The sequence below is a fragment of the Vicugna pacos genome, chromosome 10, assembly GCF_048564905.1.
Source record: "Vicugna pacos chromosome 10, VicPac4, whole genome shotgun sequence".
Taxonomy (NCBI): domain Eukaryota; kingdom Metazoa; phylum Chordata; class Mammalia; order Artiodactyla; family Camelidae; genus Vicugna; species Vicugna pacos.
This window is the reverse complement of record NC_132996.1, coordinates 33,971,201-33,984,716: the sequence shown is the minus strand read 5'-3', so window position 1 is coordinate 33,984,716 and position 13,516 is coordinate 33,971,201. Positions and strand designations below refer to the sequence as shown.

The window sequence follows — 13,516 nt, the reverse complement described above, 5'->3', positions numbered from 1 at the left end:
GTTCGGGTCAGGTATCCACACTGATCAAATCCTCTCTGACTGGTGAGGGGAGCTGGGAGCAGGAGGACAGGGTCTGCTCCATGAAGTTGAAAATAATTCCTAGAAGGAGAAGGAAAATTGTAGAATGGATGGGGCAAGCACCCCCAAACTGCCCCAAACTCACAGAATTTGGAATTTTTTATATTCTAAAATATGGCCATGTACCTCACATAACATCACACCCATAACCCACATCACACACACATGTAACACACAAAAATTCAAAACGTAAATGTAAGACCAGATACTCTTAAACTCTTAGAGGAAAACATTAGGCAGAAATTGCAGCAATATTTTTTTGGATCTGTCTCCTAGAGTAATGGAAATAAAAGCAAAAATAAACAAGTTGGACCTAATTAAACTTAAAAGTTTTGCACAGCAAAGGAAACCATAAACAAAAAGACAGCCTACAGAATGGGAGAAAGTATTTGCAATGTGACTGACAAGGGATTAATTTCCAAAATATACAAACAGCTCATACAGCTTAACGTCAGAAAAATAACCCAGTTAAAATGGGCAAAACACCCAAGTAGACATTTCCCCAAAGAAGACATACAGATGGCCAACAGGCATATGAAAAGATGCTCATCATCACTAATTACTAGAGAAATGCAAATCAAAACCACAGTAAGGTATCACCACACACCAGTCAGAATGGCCATCATTAAAAAGGCTACAAATAATAAACGCTGGAGAGGGTGTGGAGAAAAAAGAGCCTTCCTACACTGTTGGTGAGAATGTAAATTGGTGCAGCCAGTATGAAGAACAGTATGAAGGTTCTGTTAAAAACTAAAAACAGAGTTACTATATGATCCACTGATCCCACTCCTAGGCATAAATCAAGAGAAATCTCTAATTCAAAGAGATACATACACCCCAACGTTCATAGTAGCACTATTTACAACAGCCAACACATGGAAGCAACCTAAATGTCCATCAACAGATGAGTGGATAAAGAAAATGTGGTATGTATATACTATGAAATACTACTCAACCATAAAAAATGAAATAATGCAATTTACAGCTACATGAATGGACCTAGAAATTACCATACTAAGTGAAGTCAGAGAAAGACAAATATATGATCTCACTCATATGTGGAATCTTAAAAAAAAAATGAGACTAATGAACTTATTTATAAAACAGAAATAGACTCACAAATATAGAAAACAAACTTATGGTTATAAACAGGGAAAGGGGCAGGGGAAGGATAAATTAGAAGTTTAGTATTAACATATATGCACTACTATATAGAAAATAGATAAATAACAAGGACCTACTGTATAGCACGGGGAACTATATTCAATATCTTATAAACCTATAATGGAAAAGAATCTGAGAAACAATGTATATATATGTGTATGTACAAGAATGTATATATATGTATATATATACACATATATATATAACTGAATCACTTTGCTGTATACCTGAAACTAACACATTGTAAATCAACTATACTTCAATAAAAAAAAAATTACACCCCAGCACAGTTTAAAGCAGCTTCCCAGAATCAAATACATCAATATTTTTAGAATAAAAACATGAATATTCATACAAAATAGGAAAAGGATTGTAAATAGCCTCACACGAGTTCAGATTTTGCCTCCAAAGGAATTACAAAAGTGCTTTTAGTTTTCCGAGCTTCTGGATTTCAAAATTGCAGATGAGAGGTTCAGAATATACCACTCTGGGCTTGCAAAGCCAAGGACAGACCATAATGGTATCAAGGCACTTCCTCGTAGAGGCTCCCTAGGACCTTGCTCCTCCAGGTGTGGTCTCTGGACCAGCAGCATCAACGTCACCCGGGAGCTTGTTAGAAGTGCTAACTCTCAGGCCCCACCCCAGATCTACTGAATCAGAATTTGCATTTTAAAAAGATGCCCAGTGTCTTAGTTCATTCAGGCCACTATAACAAAGTACCATAAACTGGGGGGTTATAAACACCAGAAATTCATCACTCATAGTTCTGGAGTCTGGAAAGTCTAAGATCAAGGAACCAGCAAATTCATTGTCTGGTGATAGCCCACTTCCTGGTTCATAGACAGCTGTCTTTATGCTGTGTCCTGACATGCTGGAAGGGACCAGGGTGTTTTGTGGGGTCTCTTTTATAAGGGCATTGATCCCATTCATGAGGGTTTTACCCTCATGGCCTAAGAAACTCCAAAAGTCCCACTACATAATATCATCACCTTTGGGGTTAAGATTTCAGCATATGAATTTTAGAGGGACACCAACATTCAGCCCATAGCACCCCAGTACTTCACATGCATATTCAGGTTTGAGAAGCACTGCTCCAAGTGGCTGTCAGCCTCCCTAAGTCACCAGTCTTTGCATCTGTGCACATGAAGAGCGATTCACATTTGTGCAGTCATCCCTTCGTATGTGTTTTTTGAAAACAGCTTCATAGAAATATGTGCATCATTTTCACAGTTAACAAACCATGAGTTTTACAATAACAAAGAAGAAACAACCTTAACTCCAAATCTGGGCTGTACCACTCACCAGTCACCGGTCTCACTGGCTGCCACCCAACATCACTCAATGAACACTTCTCCCAGTGCTTGTATTTCAACACCTGGGTAGGAGCTTCTTTTTAACGAAACTGTACCGATCAGGGAATATTTGTATAATCCTTCATGACAGTGCGTCCAATACGATATGAAGCAGCTGGAGCTATAATTTAGAAATTACCCAATAAAGAGTGCAAGCAAGTGGGACACAGAGTAATGACCAGACATTCGTTCTCTTTGCTGCTGACACAGAGAATAGAACTTTCTAGAGGGGCATTCCATCCAGGGCCCACACCCAGAATGTTTTTGCAATTTGGTAACAGCTTTTCGACCTAATACCTTTTACCTTCGGCCCTATTGTTTCGGAATTCACAACAAAAATAAGAAAGGAGTGAGTAAATAGAATGATTTTCTCAAAAATAACAGATTTATTCATTAAATTTACTCTTAGGTTCTTTGGGAGTAGGAGGAACCTCCAAAACTCCAAAGAAAATTAGAAAGTTGTGAGCACAAAAATGCCCCTCGGACTATAACTGCTCCCTGCCTGCCAGAAGCAGCAAGAAGAAAATTATTATGGGAACAGGGGAGAGTACAGCCCAGCGGTAGAGCACGTGCTTAGCATGCACAAAGTCCTGGGTTCAATCCCCAGCACCTCCATTAAAAATAAATGAATAAAATAATAAATAAATAAGCCTAACTACCTACGCACTCCCAAAAAAGAATTCTTATAGGAACAAAATAGTAATATTGGCAGCTTTTAGGAAAACGCAGGCTGAATCATCTATTACCCAGATTATTTCAGCAACATCTTACATGAATTTCCTGCCTCCAGTATTATCTCCCTTAAACCCTTTCTTCACAATGCACCAAAAGTAATTTTCAGTCACTCCCTGCTTTACAATGAAACAAATGTATGTTTTTAAAAACCTCAATGCTCCCAATTCCCTACAAGAGAGATTCTTAATATGGACAAGGTTAAGGAATATATATAGGCTCTAAAATTATCTGTAAAATTTTGAGTGTATATATTTTTTTCACTAGGGAGTAGGTCCACGGCTTCCATTGGTTTTTCAAAGGAGTCTGTGAGCCCATAAAGAGTAAGGATTAATCTTCTGGTGATTCTGAACTATTTATAGTTTCCCAGGCCTTTTTGTGTGTGTGCTTATAACGTTTCCTCTGCTGAAATTTCTTTTATGAATGCACTGGATTGAATGTCTACCATGTGCTAGATGCTAGAAATACCACAGTGAACAAGCCAGAAGGACTCCTCTCACCATTTGGCATCGAGCTTTTGCTCATCCTTCAAGGCTTAGCTCAGCCTCACCGCCTCCAGGCAGGCTGAGGTATGCCTTCATTTTTGACCCCTTGACGTCCTGTACTTCTCTCTGACATTTTACAGGGACACCCTCTGTTTGCATGTCTTCTCCGCGGTTAACAACATGTGGGCTCAAGCTAGCTTTGAATAATACAGCTCCTGTGTACAATGAGAGTTCAATAAACATTTGTTGTACTGAAGAAAAAAAAAAAAGAGAGAGAGAAAGATAACGTTCAAGATTGATCCTTTTTCCCCTGGAATGGAAACAAATGGCCCATTCCCTACTGATTTCACAAGACTGTTGGAAAAGTCACAAAAAGTTAGAGACTATGATAAGACTCTATTCAGAATCAAGATGAATTTCACAGTTAATGCATCCTTCTACTAATCTCTGAGATCTGAGTCCACAGAAAAAAAGGCAAAGGTAATGGTTCTGCAAAACCATGTCAGTGGCTACAAAATGAGCCTTATCCTTGGAACCTGGTGTTGAAAAAGGACTGAAATCCCATATTTCCACACAATACAGATCCAAGAACAGTCTGGGATTCCGCAGAGTGTGTCCCTCCAGCTCCGTGGAGTGAGAACTCTGGGGCAAGACCTCTGCTTCCTTACTTCTCCCCTAGCCACGGCAGGTGACACTGTTCTTTAAAGGCACGGCATAGTAACCCTTAAACGACACTCGAGGTGCTTTCCTCTTTTGCATTTCCTTGTACTCTGTTTCTCCCCTGTGAGAATTGTGCGTGGCTCCAGAGAAGATTCGGATTGTTATACTGGAATACAAAGAGAAAGACTCCAAAATGGGTTGATGAAATCATTCAGGAGTAATAGCTGTGGGAACAACAACAAAAAAGCACTTTGCCAAAGCTAAGCTATTTGAGAGAAAAAAGGAGAGAAACTATTGAAATTCAAAAGGCAAACTGATAAGGGAATAAGTCATGATGGCTGTCCATTAACCAAAAAAAAAAAAGAAAGAAAAAAAAGGTGAGGATTCTACCGTAATTGTTAACCAAATATAATCAAGCTTTTAAAGTTAATTTCCAGCTTACAGGAAAAAAAAATATTAAAAAGGTAAGAGGGGTGAGGGTATAGCTCAGTGGTAGAGTGCATGGTCAACTAGATGAACCCAGGACCCCCATTAAAAAGACAAGTAAATAAACCTAATTACCTCCCCCAGCAAAAAAAAAAAAAAAAAAGTTAAATAACACCAAAAGGAAATGATCAGACAAATCAGAAGATGTGGCGTTCTACATGACAACTAGCCTGGCTCCTCAGATGCCAATGTAATTTAAAAGAAAAAAGTGAGGGAATTGCTTTAGAATAAGAGAGATTAAAAACCATGACAACAAAATGCAACACATTAACTCTGATTGGATCCTAGTTCTAAAGTATCAATTAAAAAGTCATGTTGGGGATAGTTGGGGAAATTTGAATATATAATTTAAATTAGATGCTATTAGCAAATTATTATTCATTTTCTTAGGTGTGATAATGGTATTATTATGTAGAAGAATAGCTTCTTAGGAGATGCATACTGAATACTGAAGTATTTAGGAGTGAAAAGTCTACAATTTGATGTGTCTCGTATATAAAACTTTCTATTAAAGTAAATATGGCAAAATGATAACAAGAGTTTAATCCAGATAATGAACATGCAAACATCACGGCTCTGCTCTCTCTCTTGTGAATGCTTGAAGATTTCTGTAACGAAGAGTTGAAAAATTCGATTGAAAAGAGAGCAGATGAAGCTCTAGTCCAACCAACCCCAAGGGTTGGAACTGGAATTTCCAATGGCTCAGGACACTTATAAACCCCACTGAGGGGAGGATAAGGATTTGAACAGGTCATACCCTCCAGTGCCTGTCCTTGAGTAGGGCTGAATGGAACCGTTCTGAGATTTCTCCTGAGATCAGGCATTGTTAAAACCCACCAACATGACTTGTAGAAATACCCAAACACGTTCCTGAAGGAAACTAACATAGAGCGGCTCAAAAACAGCCTGTCACTTCTGAGCAAACACCCTTCAGTTCCCAGCAGCCAAGGACAACAATGGATGGAACATTGAGAGAAGTAGAAACCGCTAGTAGTGCCGCCATTCAGAAGTGGGGATTGATTTGACAAACTTCCACGCAGAGAAGTTATGTACTACAGGCTTCGAGGCTCTCTTGAATCCCATTTTCTCAGTGTCTTTTTGTTTTCGGAAAACGTGACTAAATCCAGAAAGCAGAATATAATGATGATGATGTCATCTGTTCTCAAAGTCCCTGAGTTTCATAAACGAGCCAAAAGTTAAGAGGCATGGTCGGTCCGTACTAGTAAATTGTCGCTCTGCTGGAAACAAACATTTTAAATTAAGAGAGATTAATAAATTGGTAATTTGTTGGAATAAACCACATCATCATTCTGTTATTAACAGATCATGTGTAACCTGAAGGTTCCTGACCCTGGCCAGCCAGGAGGAACAATTAGGGCTGCATTTGCATTAATATCTGAATCCCATTGGCTTGGCTCCCCTCCTTCAGTCAGTCAAGAATTGCAGTGTCTTACAAAGTTCTCCTCAGGACTTTCCAAAGTCTCTCAGGAGGGCTTACAGATGAACAGGAATAAGCTCAGGCCTCCCGACTAAAGTGTTTAGTCAATCAGGTCTTCTAATTTTCACACCTATGTCTTCCTCCCAGGGTGCTCTGGAGTCTCAAAGCTGCTCCCCTCAGGTGCCCGGTCCCCACTGCTGGGGCTGGCTTACCTTGCCAGCCTACATCTTTCCCTTTCAGAGAATTCTCCCGGAAGGGGCCAAATTGCCTTCCTGAAACATGGCTTTTGTCCGAACCCCTCAAACTATCAGCTGTGATTCACAATGCCTGAAGCCCCTTAGTGGACCCGGTTTCTTTCTTTGGAGTTCTTCCCTCCCCAGGTAGAACATCAGATACAAATTAACACCCGGGAGGAAGGCTGTTGCCCAGCAACACACGTCAGATGTGGCATCTCGCTTAGCTCCTCCAAGCTGAGACCCAGACAAACATACACAGTGTGTTTTATTTCTTATTTGAGAAAGTAACTTTACAGCTATAAACAGCACAATCAAATAAGTGAATATGTCCATTCAGCCTTTCCTGCCTAATTTACAATAGTTTCTGGGAGAAAACGTTGTTTTGTTTTTTTTTTTAACTGTTGCTTAAAAGTTTCTGGAAATTTTCTCTCTCTGAAAAGAAGCAGACATGGATGAGCCTGAAGGACGTTATGCTAAGTGAAATTAGTCAGACACAAAAGGACAAATACTATGTGATTCTGCTTGTATGACGTACCTAGAGTCATCAAAGTCAACTTTTAGAAAGTAGAGCGATGGCTGTCGGGGGCTGGGGGAAGCGGGATGGGGAGATATTGCTCTACGAGCATAGAGTTTCAGTTTGGGAAGATGAAAAAATTCTGGAGGTGGATGATGACGATGGCTGCACAACAATGTGAATATATTTAATGCCACTGACACACCTAAAAATGGTTACGGTGGCAAATTTTGTGTTATATATATTTCACAACAATAAAAATAAAAGAACTTATACACCACTCTAAAAACAGCGATGCTAGAAATGGACTTAACGGGTTGGTCCAGCCTGGGGAGGCCAGAGTGAAATGATTTGCCTGAGATACTGAAGGCTGAAGAGAAGAAAAACTGATTTTTTTTAAAACACAGTGTATGGTAATAATGGTTATTCTCAGAAATGTAGCATTTTGGTTTTCTAAGCACTTCCAGGAGTGATCTAATCTGCTGTCATAACAAGTTGGGAGGCAAAGGATGAAGGGCAGAGGTTCAGACCCTGGCATCTGCCCAAGGGATGCTCACAGCTTCCTTGGGGAACTGACGCCCACGTTGCCAACAAGGGAACTGAAGCTCAGGGAGGTGGGCTGACTTGCCCCAAATCCCAGGAACAGACACGCTGAGCAGAGACTTGACTGAAGTCTCTTGACTTGCTCCCTAGGGCTCTTTCTGCAACCAAGTATGAATTAAAGCAGAAGGCAAATGGGAAAGTCAAAAATAATTCCTGGCTGCGTCAAAGAATGAAAGAATCCTGATTCTACATTAAAACCCAAAAGACAAAAGGAGATAATTGGGAGATATATTTTAAGCTTTATACAATCCTCCCACCCCGCCTCTGAGTAGGAAAGTCGGTAAAAACAGAATCTGGGGTGAGAAGTCATCTGACTCACTCATGATGTGGTGAAGAATCTGTAAGCAAACACCCTGCGTTTATTTCCAGCACTGTGTCTCTTTCTGCCAGCCTTGGCAGCAGGTCACAGCGTTTGCTTCAGGGGCCCTCCTTTGGAGACATGGTCAGAGCCTTATTTTAAGACCATAGAAGAAGCCTAGAGCCTGTGGCCATTAAGCTGGAATTTAAAAGGACGTGAAATATTGCCATTTGCAGCAGTATGGATTGACTTAGAGTTTATCATACTGAGTGAAGGAACTCAGACAGAAAAAGACAAACATTGTATCCCTTATAAGTGAGATCTAAAAAATAATACAAGTAAACTTACTGCAAAACAGAAACAGGCTCTCAGGCGTAGCAAACAAACTTATGGTTACCAAAGAGGAAGTGGGGAAGGATAAACTAGAAGTATGGGATTAACAGATATAAAATACTACATACAAAATAAACAAAAGGGTTTACTGTATAGCATAGGGAACTAGATTCAATATCTTATAATAACCTATAATGGAAAAGAATCAAATGTATACATACGTATGTGTAAACTGAATCACGTTGCTGCACACTTGAAAATAAAACAATAGTGTAAGTCAACTATACTTCAATTTAAAAAAAGAGAACTAAAAAATATATAAATAATAAAAGGACAGACACAAGCAGAGGACGGATTAAGCCATCAAGCTGCCATGGTAAACTAGGGGTTAAGCATCCAGATGTGTGTTCTAGGCCTTGCCGGCCACACACACAGCTTTATCCACAGAACATCATCCTTGTGTCCCAGCCTGTTCCAGGAAGCAGCCAGCAAAGTTCCCTGCAAGAAAAAGCACGTGGTCTCAGAGGTGAACCCAGGACATCCTATGAGGTGCCAAGGATTTATCTGAGCAGCCAAATGTACACTGACAGACAGGTCTATGTGTGCTGGAGAAGATCGTTCCATGGCTCAGATGAGCGACTCATTGTGGAATTCACCCACAAGGGGAAGTGAGTTAATGACTGGGGAGTTTCGCCTTCTGCCCAGATGCGTCATAAAATCAACTTGTAAAGCCTGGCGCTGAGAATACACTTGCTCACCCAATGTGGTTCTGTGGGGCTTTGAAACATTTCACAGGGTGAACGCTCACAGAGGAGAAAGTTCTTAGGCTCTCTGTATGCTAGGAATGGGGCCAGTGGCCTGAGCCTGACAGCTGGTCCAGGCGTGGTCAGATCTACTGACAAGCTGCTCAGAGCAGCCGGCAGCATCTGCTCCACATCTGGGACTTGTGACTCATCAGCCAGTCTCTCCCACAGGCCTGACACAGGCCCATCGACACTCTCATGCAGATCTGAGCATGCAGGCCTCAGGGTGCCCAGGGCCCAGCCGTCGGGATCAGTCCTGATCGCCAATGCTTTGCCTTCCTCTGCCCCATAGACTGCCCGGTCCGCCAGCTCCAGGTCCAAGGCAAACTGTACTAGATTGTCTCGGATCCAGGCTGAGCTATTATAAGAGGCTCCCAGGCTGAGACAGGTTCAAGGTCTCCTAGGCATTGGTGTCCGTTCTTGGCCCTTTAAATTTAGCAGCCCACGCTCCCACCGTCCCCAGCTGGCCCACCAAAGCAAGCCACCAGCAGCACCTGTTCCAGGCCAATCCTGTTTGCCCTGGACATACTATTTTTGCTCTTACCTCCCTGGTTCTCAGATTGCTGGCTCCATAGCCCAGCTGCCATAGCTGCTTCTGGCCCCTTCACTTTGGTGACCCTTCGGATTTCCCTTTTTAGACCGCAGCTTCTCGCGTGTTTCTGGCTCAGTTTGCTTCTGCAGCACTGGCTTGTCTCTTGGTTTCCAGTGAGGACCCATGATCTAGCCCCAGCCTCTGGGTACCCCCTCAGCTGGGATGGATCCCAGAAAAGGCAGAGGCTGAGAATTTGTTCCTAAGGTCCCTGCCTGTTTCTGACCACTCAACCTTGCTTTCCCCCTCCAATTCCAGCACTTGGAAGGGGGAGCTCCCCAATCATGCTGTTGGCCCCAACTTAGGTCCTGTCCCTGGAGTCCCTCCCTCACCCAGAACAGCTCTGTCCTGGACTCAGCATCAGATTTCATAGTGGCCTTGCTGGGTTACACCAGGCCTACCCCCAACCTCCCCACTATCTCACTGAGATCAGAGTTGGGGAGTCTCTTGGCGGGAGTGGGAGAGGAGAGGGAAACACTGCCTCGAGTGGAGCCTAGACAGGGCATAGCAACTGCAGGGAGTTTCACATCTGTCTGGGAACTTTTCTGTCTACGGATTAAGGGTTACTTACAGAAGAAGCCTCATGGGGCAGCAGAAGGCAAGGCACTTGCTATCTCAAGCTCTTGTTTCCTACTTTCTAAATTGGGGGTTGTTGGGGAGGGTAGCATGTTCCAGATCATAGCTCAGACAACTTTAAGTTGTAAGACCCTGGAAGTTAAGAGTGGCCTCATATGATTCAGACTCTTTTCCTTGTCTGCCCAATCCCATGTCATGTCTGTCATGGACGGTCTCCCTCCAGCCCCTCCACCAAAGAACAAGCAAATCCGCCCAGGGTTCCCCCCATTCCAATCTCTCCATCCCCTCCACTCCAGAAGGTGCCGAAGCCAGGGCCAGAACCAGCCCCTGCTCCCCCCCTTCCTTCTCTCCAGCCCTCATCACCCGTTCCCTGGAGGCCCAGGGACCCGAAGACGATTTTCCCAAAAAGGTCCTCCAGCCACTCAGTTTTGTTTTCCCCAAGCCCCACAGGTAGCAGCTTTGTTGCATGACCATGAGCTAGGGCAGAATGATGAGGAACGAGACTGGCACCGGGGCCCCGAGGCGATTACAGCTCTGCCGCTTACCAGCGATGTGACCCGAGACAAGTGATTTCATTTCTCTCTGCTTGTTTCCCCGTCTCCAAAATTGGGATACTAATAGTCCCTCCCTCACTGCATTGTTGTGAGGATTATATGAGGTCATTCATGCAGCAATGGTGCCTCTCATATAATAAATATTGATGCTACAAGCTCTTATTTATTGATTGCTCACTCTATGTCAAGTCTTATTCTAAATATCTTACATCCAATAATCCATGTTTCCTAAGCAAAGTAGAATGAGGACAGAAGGATCATTCCATAATTCTGACTGAAATTATCATTCGTGTTTATTGTGCCCATGAACAGGAGCTGAAGTGCATTATCAAAACTCATCATAATTCCTGTTACTCTAAAGAATCAAATTGTTTTTGTTTTTTAGTGTTCTCTCTAATGGCCTTGGTAAGGTTTATGTATGATAAATATTCACACCTGGTCAAAAAATAAACTAAGTTGTAAAAGGTTAGAGAATTTCCCCCATCTGACTATAAACCCAGTGTGTAAAGATGACAAAAAGAAGCACCTAGGGGACAGAGACTCCCAACAGTGCCCCCCTTGTATGGCTACAAGCCTGTGTCATACTATAGGTACAATTATGTATGTATCTTGTTTGTTTTGGGGTTTGTGGGTTTTTTTCTTTTTGGTGGGGGGAGGTAATTAGGTTTATTCATTTATATAATGGAGGTACTGGGGATTGAACCCAGGACCTCGTGCATGCTAGGCAGGCACTCTACCACTGAGCTATACCCTCCCCCTCAATTATGTATGTATCTTTTGATTTAACATTAAATCATAAACAGTTTCCATATTGTTGTATAGTCTTTGAAATTATCATTTTGATGACTGCAGAATAACTCATTTAGCTGAATTACCATAATTGAACTGACCTCATGACTGGATATTGGTAGATTTTTACCATTATAAATAATTCTGTAGTGAACATCTTAGCACAAGTGACTTTTTCTTTCTTTTAGAGTTCTTTTTTTTTTAATTGAAGTATAATTGATTTACAATATTGTGTTAGTTTCTCATGTATGGCATAGTGATTCAGTTATACATTTTATATATATATATATATTCTTTTTCATTACAGGTTATTACATGATATTGAATATAGTTCCTTATGCAATACAGTAGGACCTTGTTTATTTATTTTATATATAGTAGTTAATATCTGCAAATCCCAAACTCCTAATTTATCCCTCCTCCCCTCTTTAAGATTATTTCTTACACTAATTTTCAGAGATAGGGTTACTGAGTCAAAGAGGCAAACTGAGGCTATTTAAAGCTATAATTGCTTCTATCAGCTCATGCATCCCTTTTCAGTCCTTATCGAAGGATTCTATTTGAAGGACGAAACACTCTGGCAAGAGGAAAGCAGAAAAAAGGAGAAAGGAACTGACATTCGCTGTTGAGTGCCAGGCGTCTTGCTGGCTTCAAAATGAATCTTTGACGTGCTGCAATCCGGCCTGCCTAAATTTGTCATCATTGCTGTTGTTGTTTTGGCCATTTATGAAGACATTCTCCAGACAGCACATTAGAAGCTTTGTTCACTCAATCACATTCAATCCTCATAGCCATGCCCTGAGGAAGATGTTATTATCCCTGTTTTACAAAGGAAGAAGCAGGAACTTGGAGAGATTGATCCAAGGTCACACAGCTAACCAATGGAAGAAACTGGGTCCAGCCACACTCTGTTCCAGCCCTTCCCCCAGCCCTGAAATTACAGATGGGATTTACAACCCTTTGCTCAGTATGGATGGAGGGAATGCTAGCAATGGAGGCTGGGGGGAAGGGTAAGCTGCGGGTCTGCCCTGAAGAGGACTGGACCCTCCTGGCCCTCTGCCCCCACACCCTTTCCCTTTTCTTTCTTGCTGACGAAAAGCATAATATTATAGGTGACATTGTTTAATACACGCACATACACACACACACTTCATGGAGAAAGATCCCTGTAAACAGAGGATCCACCACCTATGAAAGATGCTGACCAAGTGTCTTTTGTTTTCCTATTTTTTGTGGGGGGAGGCAATTAGGTTTATTTTTATTTTTTATTATTTTTTAACAGAGGTACTGGGGATCGAACCCAGGACCTCATGTATGCTAAGCACGCACTCTACCACTGTGCTTTCCCCTTCTCCCCGTGTCGTTTGAGGCTAAGTATCTCTTAGAACAGATACTACTCAACCTGAGCACATGGACAGGGCCTAACTTATGTTAAAATAGCTCTCCCATAGAATTACTTGATCTGGCCCAACATTTACCAACTTTACCTACATTTGAATATCTGAATTAAATCACCTAACTTCAGAATATAGTCTTTCTAGCCTTTTTTTCCCCTACCCTGGGGGACCTGAATTATTTTTCCTTCGTATTTTGCAACGTTGCTTCTCCCAAATACATTAAATTCATGAAATTCCAGCTTTTGCTCAATGATGCATCTGGGCCGTTGATATCGTGGCTCTCTTGGTTACAGCTACCAAGGAACAGACTGCAGCTGGATAGGGTTATGAAAAGACAGGGGTTGGCACCTGCACAGACCAATGATCCCATGACTAGTGAAATGAAGGGGTTAGGAGCCACTGCTTGGGGTGGCAGGCAAGCATCTTGAA

At 41.9% G+C, this 13,516-nt stretch overlaps 1 protein-coding gene across 1 annotated transcript in view; it reads left to right on the top strand.

The window, feature by feature from the left end:
- The window catches only part of ZBED5 (zinc finger BED-type containing 5), an 83,608-nt gene that overhangs the window by 46,867 nt on the left and 23,225 nt on the right, over positions 1–13,516 (top strand). The gene's annotated exons all lie outside the window — the stretch shown is intronic.